The sequence below is a fragment of the Trifolium pratense genome, linkage group LG6 (genome assembly GCF_020283565.1).
Source record: "Trifolium pratense cultivar HEN17-A07 linkage group LG6, ARS_RC_1.1, whole genome shotgun sequence".
NCBI classification, from domain to species: Eukaryota; Viridiplantae; Streptophyta; class Magnoliopsida; order Fabales; family Fabaceae; genus Trifolium; species Trifolium pratense.
Genome location: NC_060064.1, coordinates 42786632 through 42804022, shown reverse-complemented (window position 1 = coordinate 42804022; position 17391 = coordinate 42786632). Strand labels below are relative to the sequence as shown.

The 17391-nt window shown below is 39.0% G+C and overlaps 1 protein-coding gene across 1 annotated transcript in view; it reads left to right on the top strand.

Moving 5' to 3' along the window:
- The window catches only part of LOC123889766 (UDP-glycosyltransferase 74G1-like), a 28675-nt gene that overhangs the window by 9817 nt on the left and 1467 nt on the right, over nucleotides 1-17391 (top strand). The gene's annotated exons all lie outside the window — the stretch shown is intronic.

Below are 17391 nucleotides of genomic sequence, written 5' to 3'. Positions count from 1 at the left end.
ACATCTCCCATACCAACAATTTTACAAACTCCCTCATTTCCCATTTTTACCGTACCAAAGTCACCAATGGTATAAGATGAGAAGAAATCGCTCCTAGGAGTAACATGGTATGAGGCACCCGAATCAATAATCCAAGTTGAATCATGGCTGGCAAGATTTATGGAATCATCATCATCACAAATAATGTAGACATCGGTAGCACTATCATGTGCAACTGCAGAAGTGTCTTTATCACTTTCATTCTCACTATCATCGTCTCTTTCCCTTAGTTGATCTCTCTTGAGCAATCTGCAATATTTCTTTATATGTCCCTCCCTGTTACAATAAAAACAGGTAAATTCTTTTCTGGCTTTTGACTTGCTGCGCCTCTCAGATTTATCATGCTTATGGAAATTTTTACTTTGGCTGCTCCCCCGTGACTCTGTAACAAGAGCTTCTGACTGAGTATGAGAACCGATCAAACCACGCTCTTTTCTTCGAGCCTCTTCATTAAGCATGCTCTCTTTAACTGTTGACATTACCAGCCTCCCACTTGGAGCTGAGTTTGTCAGTTTCACAACAAGAACATCCCAGTTGTCAGGCAAAGAACTGAGCAATAATAAAGCCTGCAACTCATCATCCAGCTTAATATCAGTAGCTGTCAACTGATTCACCGTGTTCTGAAACACACTCATATGTTCTGCCATTGACTCACCATCTTTATACTTCATGTTAACCAGCTTTCGAATCAAACATGCCTTATTCTGCACATTCTTCCGTTCATACAATTCTTTCAATTTATTCCACATTGTATGAGCATTCGTTTCAGCTTCAACATGAGGATACACACTTAAATCAAGCCACTGCCTGATAATAGCCACTGCTTTTCTATTCATCTTCTTCCAATCAGTATCTGAAGTATCCTTCGATCTAGCACTTTCACCCTCAATGGGATCATACAAATCTTTTGTATATAACAAATCTTCCATGAGAGTCTTCCAAAGTGTGTAATTGGAAGAGTTCAGCTTAATCATATTCGGCTCTGAATTTTTCTCCATTTTAAAATTGCACAAAACAAATCAACCAAAGCTCTGATACCACTTTGTTGGGGAAACCAGACTAAATAGTCTCTTTAAAATGCGGAATTAACTCTCCCAACCACCTGTGCAATTAAATGGGCAACCAGAAAATTCCAATAGCAGAGCAAAATAATAACGACGGTAAAATAAATATCAGACACCAGAATTTTACGTGGAAAATCCTCTCAATGTGAGAGAATAAAAAAACCACGGGCAAAGCCAGATAAATCTTCCACTATAAATCAATAATGGGTACACAAATAGTCTTCTAGTAAATACTAGGAACACCAATAATCATCACCTAAAGGTGGAATCAAACAACAACTTAATTTTCACACAAGTGGGTAAACTAACATAACCTAGAGAGAGATTTAAACAACTAGTAAAAACTAGCTAGATGATAGAAACCACTTACTAAAGTTGTAGCTCAAACAAAACAACTTTGCTACACACTCTTTATCACCTAGAACCAAAATCTCTTCTCTCACAATTTGTCGGCGCACAACTCTGTTCCTCTCACGCGGCTACTGTTGTTGTTGTTCTCCAATTGTGTTATGTTACAACCCTTTTATTTTCTTCACGTGACCAAAACACATGGCAACATGGGCTTAAAACAATACTAAGCCCAAAGACTTTTAACACCTCCCCTTTTATTCTTTCTTTTCTTTTTCTATTTTCTTTTAATTGGTGTGGGTCCCACTTGGGGAGTGAACTCACCCAACAAATCTCCCCCTCACGACTCAAGTGGGGAGGGATCGTTCTACCTTGGTAGCCTTCTTTGGTGCTCTTTTGCCCTTAGGCAATTTCACCAACTTAAATGTATTTTTCTCATGCAAGGAACTTCTCTCTTCTTGCATGGCTTCAAACCACTTTTCTTTATCAACATCTGTTATAATCTCTTGGTAGTAATCTGTCTCTCCACTATCAGTGACTGTTACATAATCTTGTGGAGGATATCTCTGAGAAACTTGACGCTCTCTACTTGACCTTCTCAACTCAGGTTCAACCGATGGCTCAAGAGGCTCCTCTTCAACTGACTCATCATGATCATGTGTGTGATCATCAGTTACATTCTCATCATCTACCTGTACATCTCCCCCATCAACAAGGGTTCCACTAGGAAGTTTAGGCACAACATCAATGTAACTTCTAGCATCAGATTTCTGTTTCTCAGCTTTCTCAAAGTCTTCAATGGTCTGGTCTTCGAGGAATTTCACATCTCGACTTCTAACAATTTTCTTATCAACAGGGTCCCACAATCTATAGCCAAACTGTTCATTGCCATAACCCATGAACAAACACTGCTTCGATTTCTTATCAAGCTTGGATCTTTCATCTCTTGGAATGTGAACAAAAGCTCTGCAGCCAAACACTCTCAAATAACCATAAGAGACATCTTTCCCTGTCCAAACTCTATTTGGAACATCACCATCAAGTGGAATAGAAGGAGAAAGGTTGATCAAACCCACTGCAGTCTTCATTGCTTCACCCCAAAAGGTTTTCGACAACTTTGCATGAGAGAGCATACACCTAACCCTTTCATTAATGGTACGATTCATTCTCTCTGCAACTCCGTTGTGTTGAGGAGTCTTTGGAACTGTCTTCTCAAGCTTGATACCATGCTCTTTGCAATACTCTTCAAATGGACCTCTGTATTCACCACCATTGTCTGCTCGAATACACTTAAGTTTCCTTCCTGTTTCTCTTTCAACACTTGCATGGAATTGCTTAAAAGTACCTAGTACCTGGTCTTTAGATTTCAAAACAAAAGCCCACACTTTTCTAGAGTGGTCATCAATAAAAGTAACAAAATATAAAGCACCACCAAGAGATTTACTATCCATCATGCAAACATCAGTGTGAATTAAATCTAAAATATTCTGCCTCCTATGAGGACCAGAACTACGAAAGGAAACTCTATGTTGTTTACCAGAAAAACAATGAGTGCAAGTTTTTAAAGGTGTACCTTTTACCGGAAGAAAATTTTTCTTCGCAAGAATGCTGAGTCCTTTCTGACTCAGATGACCAAGGCGTGTATGCCACAAATCAGCCGATACATCTTCAATTGCGTTCACCTCCTCCTTGCACAACTTTACAGGCATCCTGTAAAGACTCGTGGGACTTTGCTTGTAACACCCTAACCCATACTACCCTTAAAAACGTAATTTTAAAAACTTTTCAACAAGTGTAAAGGCAGAGTGCCACGCGGTAATTAAAAACACAATACATACACACAGAGCGTCATGAACTTTAACATGAAAAGCAACAGCGGATTCATTCAAACCAAGCATGCATATATATACATATATATATATACATAAGCCATATTCATCCCTAAGGATGTCACTTATACAAGAACTAGCATATCAAAAGGTAACACCGATATACGATGAAATCCAAGCGTAACCCCGACTCGATGTTACATTACCAGAGCATTCACTATTTACAAACTCTAGTCAAAAGCTAGTACTAAGAGGAGTAATCTATGCTAAGTCTCCTCACCAAAAGGTACTTCAACACCACGCTAGTACAGCAGTCTAAACGTCGGCACAATCCTCAGCCTGAATATCTGAACCCCCAAAGGTCCAGCAAATAACACAAAGCAGAGAGTTAGAAAACATAATCGCATATCATACGAGCATAAGAAAGACCTTACACTTTCGAACTACATCATACATATTCTAACTCACGCCAAAACATCGCACTAAACGATTATCAATTAATAAAGTTCAACACAATTCAACCAAATAATGTCACGTACCATTTATCAAATATATGCGCATTTACCCTAACGTATCTAATGCCAATTAATTCACTGTCATGCCATCCCTAGACATAACTAAATGCATGTGGTACCAAGATGTCTCACCAACGGTGGACCAAGAACAGTTTTGTATCATGCTGGATATGTCGGAACTTACCGAACCATCTTATCTCCCTTGGATAAGCCAAAACAGTTTTATATCCTGTTGGATAGCAACTCCGGACTCATGGATTCATCTAATCCGATCCTCGGCTTCATTATGGACACATAATCCATTTTCGTTATTGGAACCCAAGTTTCCAATGTTCACATACAATCATGAATGCATGTATGTATACACATATCAACCATATGATATTCTCTAGCTCGAAGCTACTCTTTTATGAATGCGGGAACACAATCCTAACACATTCACTTAACATTGCAAATTAATGCCAAAACATAACATTGCTCACTTTAAGCTACAACTTATTGCATACACGTTTATCAATCATATAACGATTAACAATAAGCATTAACAGTATCAACATGTATCAACAATCATGTAAGGATACTCTTAAACCATGTTACAAGTGCCTAATCACACTTATAAACATCAACAAAAATTGCTGTCACAGAGGCCTTCGCTAAGCGAAGCCTTAGCGAGACTTGGCGAACCTCACCAGGAAGTCACCTGCTCATAGCGAGACTTGGCGAGACTTGGCGAGCTTCAACGAACTATTCGCTGAGCGAAGGCTTAGCGAGCCTAAGCGAACCTCCCCCGGGAACCACCTGCTCATAGCGAGCTTCGGCGAGATCCAGCGAACCTGTTCGCTACAGCGAACCCCTGGTCGCTTAGCGAACCACACCAGAACAGAATATCTGTTCTTGAGTTATCTAAGGCGGTTTAACCTTAAATCAACTCAAAAATTCATCCAAACATGTTATAAATTCATATAAACAGCTATTCCAAACATATATGGTATCAAGGAACATTAATCATCCCTTCCAAACATCCAAATACCTCTAATGATCAAAATCAAGCCAATTTCTTGGGTTTTAAGTAACTTTCTCAAACTTTTCAAAAATGATCCAAACACATACATATTCTTCATGAAATCAAGCTAGTGATTAACACATACAAAGTGATGATGAAGAACATCACACTCACATACAAAAGCTTATCAAAGGTCTAAAAGAAATTGAGTGGGAGAGTTCGGGAACGGAGACATAGACAATCTCCCCCCTCCTTGTCACTCAAGAATCATGAATTCTAATCTCTTACCTTAAGCAAAGATGATGATCCAAGCCTTCTCTTGCTCAAGCTTTCTCTTAGCCAAAACCCTAGCTCTTGCTCTATCTTGCTTCTACTCACTCAACTCAAAGAAATGAAGTTATGATACTATTCATAAGTTGGACTTGCTACTTATACTACTTCTCATTATCATGAACCAAGCCCAAATGGCTTAGGCCCATGCCTCTCACGCCCATTAGCCCAAAACAATGGTTCTCGCATCTAATAACTTACGTTCGGCTAAATAATTATTCGTCGCTCACTAAAATAATAAAAGCCAATTAATAAATAAAATACATTTAATAAAATATACGAATACGAAAAACGGGTCGTTACAATCCTACCCCCCTTAAAAGAATTTCGCCCTCGAAATTACCTAGAAACAGATCGGGATAAGAATCTCTCATCTTGCTTTCCAACTCCCACGTCGCATTCTCACCAGCCGGTCCTCCCCACACGACTTTCACGGATGCAATCTCTTTGTTTCTCAACCTCTTCACTTCTCTTCCTTCTATCCTCAAGGGTACAGTCTCAATGGTCAAGTCATCCCTCACTTGAACATCGTCCGATTCAATCACGTGTGTCGGATCAGACACATACTTGCGCAACTGTGATACATGAAAAACATCGTGCAAATTCGCCAATGATGGCGGTAATGCAATCCTATACGCAACTTTCCCAACTCGCTTCAAAATCTCAAACGGTCCAATAAACCTCGATGTCAACTTCCTTGACTTCAACGCACGCCCTACTCCAGTAGTCGATTTAACTCGTAAGAATACATGATCCCCTTCTTGGAATTCAATGTCCTTCCTCCTCTTATCATGATAACTCTTCTGTCGATCCTGAGACGCTTTCATCTTCTCACGAATCATCCGAATCTTCTCTGTTGTTTCTTGTACAATCTCAGGTCCAAGAATTGCACCTTCTCCTGTTTCATACCAACACAGAGGTGTCCTACACCTTCTCCCATACAAAGCCTCAAACGGTGCCATTCCGATACTAGAATGGTAACTGTTGTTGTACGTAAACTCTACCAACGGCAAACAAGAATCCCAATTCACGTTTTGCTCCAAAACACAAGCTCTCAACAAATCCTCTAAGGATTGTATCGTCCTCTCCGACTGACCATCTGTCTGAGGATGATACGCTGAACTCAACCTCAACTTCGTTCCTAAAGCTTCTTGCAAGCTTTCCCAAAATCTGGAAGTAAATCTCGGATCTCTATCCGAAATAATACTTGTTGGAATACCATGTAGCCTCACAATCTGCTCCACATAAATCTCGGCCAACTTAGGCACCAAAGTACCTTTCCTGATAGCAATGAAGTGAGCACACTTCGTCAGACGATCTACCACTACCCAAATCACCTCGTTACTTTTCTTGGTCTTCGGTAAACCTCCCACAAAATCCATTGCAATGCTATCCCATTTCCATTCGGGTATAAACATTGGTTGTAACAAACCAAACGGCTTCTGATGCTCAATCTTCGATTTCTGACAAGTTAAGCATGAATAAACAAATTCAGAAATTTGCCTCTTCATTCCCGGCCACCAAAATAACTTCCTCAAATCCTGATACATCTTGGTTACTCCAGGATGAATACTCAAACCACTTCTGTGACCTTCTTCCATGATCATTCTCTTCAATTCGGGTACATCCGGTACACAAACTCTTCCTTGAAATCTCATGACTCCACTTTCGTCCATCTTGATATTGGTCTCCTTACCTTCATTGATGAGTACCATCTTCTCCATCAATCTCTTATCCGATTTCTGACGTTCTTTAATATCTTCAAGAAAAGGATTCGTCAATCTTAACATTCCAAGCTTCACACTTGAAGAAGTAACCTCGCACACAAGACTCAAGTCTCGGAACTCTTCAATCAACTCTAACTCTTTCACCATCAATGATGACATATGCAAAGTTTTCCTACTTAATGCATCGGCCACCACATTGGCTTTTCCGGGGTGATAACTCAATTCAAAATCGTAGTCCTTTAAGAATTCGAGCCATCTTCGTTGCCTCATATTCAACTCCTTCTGGTCGAATAAGTACTTCAGACTCTTGTGATCACTAAACACTTCAAACCTCGATCCATACAAGTAGTGTCTCCACACTTTCAAAGTAAACACCACTGCGGCTAACTCCAAATCATGCGTTGGATAGTTCCTCTCGTGAACCTTCAGTTGTCTTGAAACATATGCTACCACATTACCCCCTTGCATAAGCACTCCGCCAAGTCCTAACTTCGAAGCATCGCAATACACGACGAACGACTCTTTGGCATCGGGTAAAATCAACACGGGTGCAGTAGTCAATCTCCTCTTGAGCTCTTGGAAGCTCTCCTCACAATTACCATCCCAAACAAACGCTTGATCTTTCCTCGTCAACTTGGTTAACGGTAAAGCCAACTTCGAAAAACCTTCGATGAATCTTCTATAATAACCGGCTAAACCAAGAAAACTTCTAATCTCTGAAACAGATTCCGGCGTTCCCCACTGTGACACAGCGTCAACCTTCGCAGGATCTACCGCGATTCCTCCACTTGAAATTATATGCCCTAGGAAACTCACCTCTTTCATCCAAAATTCACACTTCGACAACTTGGCATACAACTTCTTCTCCTTCAAGACTTGCAAAACAATTCTCAAGTGCTCCTCGTGCTCTTCCTCGGATTTTGAGTAAATCAAAATGTCGTCGATGAACACCACCACGAATCTATCCAAAAATGAATGGAAAATTCGGTTCATATACTCCATGAAAACTCCAGGTGCATTGGTCACACCAAACGGCATAACTGAATACTCGTAGTGCCCATACCTCGTCCTAAATGCAGTCTTAGGTATGTCTTCCGTCTTCACTCTAATCTGATGGTATCCAGATCTCAAATCTATCTTACTAAACACACAAGCTCCAACTAGTTGATCCATCAAATCATCTATCCTCGGAAGTGGATATTTATTCTTGATCGTCACTTTGTTCAACTGACGATAGTCTATACATAATCTCATGCTTCCATCTTTCTTCTTCACAAGCAATACCGGCGCTCCCCATGGCGAAACACTCGGTCGAACAAATCTCTTCTCAAGCAGCTCTTCAAGTTGCTTCTTCAATTCATTCAACTCCGACGCTGACATTCGATACGGCGCCATCGATATCGGACTAGTTCCAGGTACTAGGTCGATAGAAAACTCTACCTCTCGCTTTGGAGGCACGTCAGATATATCATCCGGAAACACATCTGGGAATTCACAAACGATCGGTAACTCTTCTACCTTAACTCCTCCTTCGAGTTTCAATGATGCAAACATCATGAACATCTCGGCATGTTCTTTCAACGCTTCCGATACTTCCTTCCCGTTCATCAAATGCAAGTTCTCCTCCGGCTTCGGAAAAACAACGGCCTTCTCACGACAGTTGATATGAATCCGGTTGAAGATTAACCAATTCATACCAAAAATCACATCCATACCACTAAGTGGAATACACACTAAATCCATACCAAAATGCCTACCAAAAATGGTTACGGGGCAGTTACGACATACTTGTCGGGTAATCACTGAACCATTAGCAGGAGTTTCTATTTCCATCCTACCCATCATATCCGTTAAAGGAATACTAAGACGCTTCGCACAATCCAAAGAAATAAAAGAATGCGTCGCTCCCGTATCTATAATCGCAATTAAAGGAGTGTTATAGATGAAACACGTACCTCTAATGAGATTGTCCTCAAGGCTAGCATCCTCTCCACTTAAAGCAAACACCTTGCCCATCACCTTCTTGGGCTTCTTACAAGTCGGACTCTTGTGGCCTTCTTCACCACAATTGAAACACACCACTTTTCCTCTACAAACCTCGGTCTTGTGGCCCAGCTTTCCACAATTCTTACACCTATCTCCTTTCTTAGGGCAATCATAAGACATATGACCCCTTTCTCCACAGTTGTAACAACTTCCATTCACCGGCTTCTTACCACCACTTGTATTACCCCTACCGCGGTTATCATAAGGTTTCCCGCGCTCTTGTCCTTTCCCTTTTCGGTCATTCGCAGCCTTGTAGTAGTTCACCTTAGCTCTACCATCTTCATCACAGATCCTACTTTTGTTCACAAGGGTCGCAAAATCCCTTATCTGTGAAAATCCAATCATATGCTTAATGTCTGGACGTAGACCACTTTCAAACTTCACACACTTGTCGTTCTCCGCTTCCATAGTGTTGTAATGCGGGCTAAACGCACACAAAGTCTCAAACTTGACGGCATAATCAGCTACCGTCATATTTCCCTGTTTCAACTCCATGAATTCCACCACTTTCTTGTTCTTCACATCCACAGGAAAATACTTAACCAAAAATTCTCTTTTAAACATTGCCCATGGTATAGCCATACCACCGGGTCCTAGCCTCAACTTGGCATTCTTCCACCACACATTCGCTTCCTCACGCAACACGTATGTCCCAAGGGTTGTCTTCCCTTCCTCGGAACAATCCATTGCTTCAAAAATTATCTCAAGTTCCTCCAGCCACTTGTGAGCTCCATCCGGGTTGTAACCTCCGGTAAATGTTGGCGGTTTCTGCTTCATGAACCTTTCCAACCTCATCTCTACCTCTCTTCCAGGTTGATGATCTCTAACCACAATGTTGGTAAGTGCGGCCAAAGCCTCCGCAATCTGAGCATTCGTTCTCGCAGCAGCCATGATTCCTGAACGAATCACAACTAGACGTTAGAAAGTACTAACAGTGTTCCCTACACATGCTCATACGGGGAAAAGAAAAGTCCTAATTGGTTCACACGAACCAACCAGGCTCTGATACCACTATTGTAACACCCTAACCCATACTACCCTTAAAAACGTAATTTTAAAAACTTTTCAACAAGTGTAAAGGCAGAGTGCCACGCGGTAATTAAAAACACAATACATACACACAGAGCGTCATGAACTTTAACATGAAAAGCAACAGCGGATTCATTCAAACCAAGCATGCATATATATACATATATATATATACATAAGCCATATTCATCCCTAAGGATGTCACTTATACAAGAACTAGCATATCAAAAGGTAACACCGATATACGATGAAATCCAAGCGTAACCCCGACTCGATGTTACATTACCAGAGCATTCACTATTTACAAACTCTAGTCAAAAGCTAGTACTAAGAGGAGTAATCTATGCTAAGTCTCCTCACCAAAAGGTACTTCAACACCACGCTAGTACAGCAGTCTAAACGTCGGCACAATCCTCAGCCTGAATATCTGAACCCCCAAAGGTCCAGCAAATAACACAAAGCAGAGAGTTAGAAAACATAATCGCATATCATACGAGCATAAGAAAGACCTTACACTTTCGAACTACATCATACATATTCTAACTCACGCCAAAACATCGCACTAAACGATTATCAATTAATAAAGTTCAACACAATTCAACCAAATAATGTCACGTACCATTTATCAAATATATGCGCATTTACCCTAAGGTATCTAATGCCAATTAATTCACTGTCATGCCATCCCTAGACATAACTAAATGCATGTGGTACCAAGATGTCTCACCAACGGTGGACCAAGAACAGTTTTGTATCATGCTGGATATGTCGGAACTTACCGAACCATCTTATCTCCCTTGGATAAGCCAAAACAGTTTTATATCCTGTTGGATAGCAACTCCGGACTCATGGATTCATCTAATCCGATCCTCGGCTTCATTATGGACACATAATCCATTTTCGTTATTGGAACCCAAGTTTCCAATGTTCACATACAATCATGAATGCATGTATGTATACACATATCAACCATATGATATTCTCTAGCTCGAAGCTACTCTTTTATGAATGCGGGAACACAATCCTAACACATTCACTTAACATTGCAAATTAATGCCAAAACATAACATTGCTCACTTTAAGCTACAACTTATTGCATACACGTTTATCAATCATATAACGATTAACAATAAGCATTAACAGTATCAACATGTATCAACAATCATGTAAGGATACTCTTAAACCATGTTACAAGTGCCTAATCACACTTATAAACATCAACAAAAATTGCTGTCACAGAGGCCTTCGCTAAGCGAAGCCTTAGCGAGACTTGGCGAACCTCACCAGGAAGTCACCTGCTCATAGCGAGACTTGGCGAGACTTGGCGAGCTTCAACGAACTATTCGCTGAGCGAAGGCTTAGCGAGCCTAAGCGAACCTCCCCCGGGAACCACCTGCTCATAGCGAGCTTCGGCGAGATCCAGCGAACCTGTTCGCTACAGCGAACCCCTGGTCGCTTAGCGAACCACACCAGAACAGAATATCTGTTCTTGAGTTATCTAAGGCGGTTTAACCTTAAATCAACTCAAAAATTCATCCAAACATGTTATAAATTCATATAAACAGCTATTCCAAACATATATGGTATCAAGGAACATTAATCATCCCTTCCAAACATCCAAATACCTCTAATGATCAAAATCAAGCCAATTTCTTGGGTTTTAAGTAACTTTCTCAAACTTTTCAAAAATGATCCAAACACATACATATTCTTCATGAAATCAAGCTAGTGATTAACACATACAAAGTGATGATGAAGAACATCACACTCACATACAAAAGCTTATCAAAGGTCTAAAAGAAATTGAGTGGGAGAGTTCGGGAACGGAGACATAGACAATCTCCCCCCTCCTTGTCACTCAAGAATCATGAATTCTAATCTCTTACCTTAAGCAAAGATGATGATCCAAGCCTTCTCTTGCTCAAGCTTTCTCTTAGCCAAAACCCTAGCTCTTGCTCTATCTTGCTTCTACTCACTCAACTCAAAGAAATGAAGTTATGATACTATTCATAAGTTGGACTTGCTACTTATACTACTTCTCATTATCATGAACCAAGCCCAAATGGCTTAGGCCCATGCCTCTCACGCCCATTAGCCCAAAACAATGGTTCTCGCATCTAATAACTTACGTTCGGCTAAATAATTATTCGTCGCTCACTAAAATAATAAAAGCCAATTAATAAATAAAATACATTTAATAAAATATACGAATACGAAAAACGGGTCGTTACATTGCTCCTTTGCTACCACTAAAGAACCTTTGGTGATCTTACATATTCCATCACCACCAAAGTAAGTGTGATAGCCCTCAATATCTAAGGCTTTGACTGAAATCACGTTTAGACGGATATCTGGAACATGTCTAACATTCTTCAACTGAAGCTTGCAACCAATACTAGTTTCAACCCAAACATCTCCCATACCAACAATTTTACAAACTCCCTCATTTCCCATTTTTACCGTACCAAAGTCACCAATGGTATAAGATGAGAAGAAATCGCTCCTAGGAGTAACATGGTATGAGGCACCCGAATCAATAATCCAAGTTGAATCATGGCTGGCAAGATTTATGGAATCATCATCATCACAAATAATGTAGACATCGGTAGCACTATCATGTGCAACTGCAGAAGTGTCTTTATCACTTTCATTCTCACTATCATCGTCTCTTTCCCTTAGTTGATCTCTCTTGAGCAATCTGCAATATTTCTCTATATGTCCCTCCCTGTTACAATAAAAACAGGTAAATTCTTTTCTGGCTTTTGACTTGCTGCGCCTCTCAGATTTATCATGCTTATGGAAATTTTTACTTTGGCTGCTCCCCCGTGACTCTGTAACAAGAGCTTCTGACTGAGTATGAGAACCAATCAAACCACGCTCTTTTCTTCGAGCCTCTTCATTAAGCATGCTCTCTTTAACTGTTGACATTACCAGCTTCCCACTTGGAGCTGAGTTTGTCAGTTTCACAACAAGAACATCCCAGTTGTCAGGCAAAGAACTGAGCAATAATAAAGCCTGCAACTCATCATCCAGCTTAATATCAGTAGCTGTCAACTGATTCACCGTGTTCTGAAACACACTCATATGTTCTGCCATTGACTCACCATCTTTATACTTCATGTTAACCAGCTTTCAAATCAAACATGCCTTATTCTGCACATTCTTCCGTTCATACAATTCTTTCAATTTATTCCACATTGTATGAGCATTCGTTTCAGCTTCAACATGAGGATACACACTTAAATCAAGCCACTGCCTGATAATAGCCACTGCTTTTCTATTCATCTTCTTCCAATCAGTATCTGAAGTATCCTTCGATCTAGCACTTTCACCCTCAATGGGATCATACAAATCTTTTGTATATAACAAATCTTCCATGAGAGTCTTCCAAAGTGTGTAATTGGAAGAGTTCAGCTTAATCATATTCGGCTCTGAATTTTTCTCCATTTTAAAATTGCACAAAACAAATCAACCAAAGCTCTGATACCACTTTGTTGGGGAAACCAGACTAAATAGTCTCTTTAAAATGCGGAATTAACTCTCCCAACCACCTGTGCAATTAAATGGGCAACCAGAAAATTCCAATAGCAGAGCAAAATAATAACGACGGTAAAATAAATATCAGACACCAGAATTTTACGTGGAAAATCCTCTCAATGTGAGAGAATAAAAAAACCACGGGCAAAGCCAGATAAATCTTCCACTATAAATCAATAATGGGTACACAAATAGTCTTCTAGTAAATACTAGGAACACCAATAATCATCACCTAAAGGTGGAATCAAACAACAACTTAATTTTCACACAAGTGGGTAAACTAACATAACCTAGAGAGAGATTTAAACAACTAGTAAAAACTAGCTAGATGATAGAAACCACTTACTAAAGTTGTAGCTCAAACAAAACAACTTTGCTACACACTCTTTATCACCTAGAACCAAAATCTCTTCTCTCACAATTTGTCGGCGCACAACTCTGTTCCTCTCACGCGGCTACTGTTGTTGTTGTTCTCCAATTGTGTTATGTTACAACCCTTTTATTTTCTTCACGTGACCAAAACACATGGCAACATGGGCTTAAAACAATACTAAGCCCAAAGACTTTTAACACCTCCCCTTTTATTCTTTCTTTTCTTTTTCTATTTTCTTTTAATTGGCGTGGGTCTCACTTGGGGAGTGAACTCACCCAACAGATACCAATGATCAATATATTTTCCAAACTCTTTATCATCATATATTTTCCATAATAATCAATAATTAGTTAGTTGGTCTAATAGTGATTAGTGTATCAGCTCAGGGTTCCATTTTAGGCGGTTTTGACACTGTCACCTCACGATTTTCTCCACACTCTCTCTAGTGGAGTTTTTATCTTCCGTGAGAATCGAACCATGTACCATGGGAATAAAATACATGTTCAATTCATCAACTTGATATCAGAACTGACCTCCGAACCAGATTAAGCAGTCAAATAGGCTAGATATAGGTGGTGAAAACAAAAAAAAGGCTAACATAAAACATACTCCCTCCGGTCTTTTTTATAAGGAACAATTTGGAAAAAAAACACACAGATCAATGAACTTTATCTTTCTTATTAAAAATTCTAAAATTTTACAAACTATTCCAAAACTAACCTTGGTGTATTAATTTATCCTTGTCTATTATAAATTTGTAATATAGGGAATATGTCACTCTAATTAATGCATAACTTTGGAATGAATTAATTTGATACAATTTAATAAGGGTAGAAATGAAATTGTAAGAATAAATTAATGATTGTTTCTTATAAAAAAGACTAATTTTTTTTTCCAAATTGTTCCTTATAAAAAAGACCGGAGGAAGTATGTTTCAAACAACTATCACACATAAATTTAGTTTTTTTTTTTTACCAACAAGAAAATAAAGGACAATAATAATAAAAGGGTGTGTGTGTGGTTAAGTGTTTCGAACTCCCTTACTCCTGATTGGTAAGTGGTGTTATACTATACCTTGTTATCAGTTATAAGCTACCAGATTAAGTTTCAGTAAAGTAAACCTAGTATTACTAACGTTACTTCTATTGCAATCTGTTTAGGTCGAACCAATTAAGCTAGTCTAGGTTTAGCCTTTGTTATCTCGTGTCATTACCTTTAATGGGTTCAGCCTCGAGGGGGCGTCCTTACCTTTAGAAGTTCAAAATTTAACAAGTTCTCTAAGTCAGCTCGGTTTCCTAACATCAGTGCAGAATTTAACTACGTGATAATCTTAATCATGCCCTAGTAACGTCAGATACTGAATTTAATGGTCTCATATAGGTAGGATGAAATGTATTTTCAATCAGGCTTATTAAGTTGTTGTCACGGGATCAGATAATTTCCCTCGAGGTTCATTCAATTAATGTGATCAATACTAAAGAATGAATAATTAAAACCAAGACAAATATAGAAAAATAACGTAATAACAATTGAGCATAAACTTTATCTAAGGTTACATGTCTCAAGCATTCGTAAGGGAGTTCATCTACTCGACCTAACCTAGGAAAAATAAATTACAAAGACAATAAAGAAAAGAACCTTATTGGCCTTGGAGTTCCTTGGCCCTCTTTGCCTCCTCCTTAGAGTTCTCTTAACTCTAGAGCGAGTATTGAACAACTCTCAATATTTTTGGAATGAATAATAGTGAAGGATGAGGGCTCTATTTATAGTTTTTAAGCTGGATTTGGGCTTTTTCTGCGGACCCATCGTGGCCACGATGGCATGTAATTTTGCTTCATCTTGGTCACGATGGACCATATTGTGGTATGAAATTCCTGTTACGCAGTGTACAAGTGTTGTGACAGATATTATAGCAGTTGTCTATATAACACAGCAGACGAACAAAATAATAATAATAAAGTGCAGAATTATAAAAGGAACGCAGTAGGTTTTTTAACCCAGATCAGTGTAAACACACCTACTATGGGGGATACCAATCCATGAGGAATCCACTATAATAGCCCTAGTTCTAAGCCCTCAGCAAACATCCAAGTTTACGACTTATCACCTAGCAACTACTCGCGCTATACTCTACCTAGGAACTCCTAGATATGAGACCCTGTCTCACTCCTTTTCACTACCACACAACCTGTGATAGTATACAAACAACAATGATGGCGAAGTCACCCTTCAAGACACAATCGATCTATACCCGTACTTAAAAGCTTAAGATAACGATCACAAACTACTTAACCTCCTTGCTTAAAAGCTTTGGAGTTAGTACACAACTTACAATTCAAACCCTAGTCCTAAGCTTGCATCAATGTGATACAAGAAAGGCTCACAATTAACAATAAACACTCTAAACCCTAAAACTCACGCTTTGGTAGACACAGTTTAGATTACATGCCTAAAACAAGGTTTAGGCTTTCGTATTTATAGCCTTGAATAATCTTGATTCCCAAGTTAGGTCTTCAGAATAATTTGCTTAAATCTTCAATGGACAGCTCGCAAGATTTGCTTGAAAATAATTCTTCAACAAACTCTCGACTCCCAAAAATATTTCTTTGAGAAAAGATTTACTCCAAAAAAATATTTCTTCAACTAAAAGATTTGATACAAAAATATTGAAACATATTTTTGTAACAAATAAAACAAACCGCCTTTTGATTAACTTGCAGTAGAAGGCGCGTTTAGCTTGCTGGATAAGCATGAACATATTTGTAAATCAAATCTTCAAAAGATATAAAAACAGAGTATTAACGCGCACAACTTCAGGAGACATATGTTGTACAAACATGCTACAACATCTTGGTCCAACAGTTGGTTGTTGTTGTTTTTGCAAAATTGTAGCCAACATTCAAAACCCAACATGGTACGATAGAATATCTTCTCCAAATTTTCTGTTTTTCATCAACTCCCTTTATCGTGCCACGATGACAAGTCATCGTGGTACGATGGAAAAGATTTGTTGCAGATTTTCTTCAATTTAAACCTCCTTCTCATCGCGCCACACTGGATCTCGTCGTAGGTACGATGACTTGCGTTGTTTATTACGTTTTTGCCCTTTTAATTTTTTTCCACTTTTCTTGCTTCTAGGCCAAGTAACTTCACTTTTTCAGGTATTTGCTTGCTTTTGGGCTTCAATTGCTATTAAAACAACCCTAAATTACTACTAAAAAGATCATATATTGACTATCATCATTCACGCACACTATTTTTACACATCCGCTACGCTACTTAAGTAGCGGATGTTATAAAATCAGAAATTTTAGAAAAAAAATGTCGTCCACTACTTAAGTAGCGGACAACATTTGAGTAAATGATAGGGTTGTAAAAGTAACCCCGTTAAAAATCCTCTAAATTTCTAAAGTATATATTGAGGGGTCCGTGAGCATATTAAAGAATTTAAAGAGCAATTTCCAGCCATCAGTTGTCACAAACCGTTAATTTTGATGTATCTCAATAACATATCAAATGATTTTGGATTTGTCTGAAATTTTACATAAATG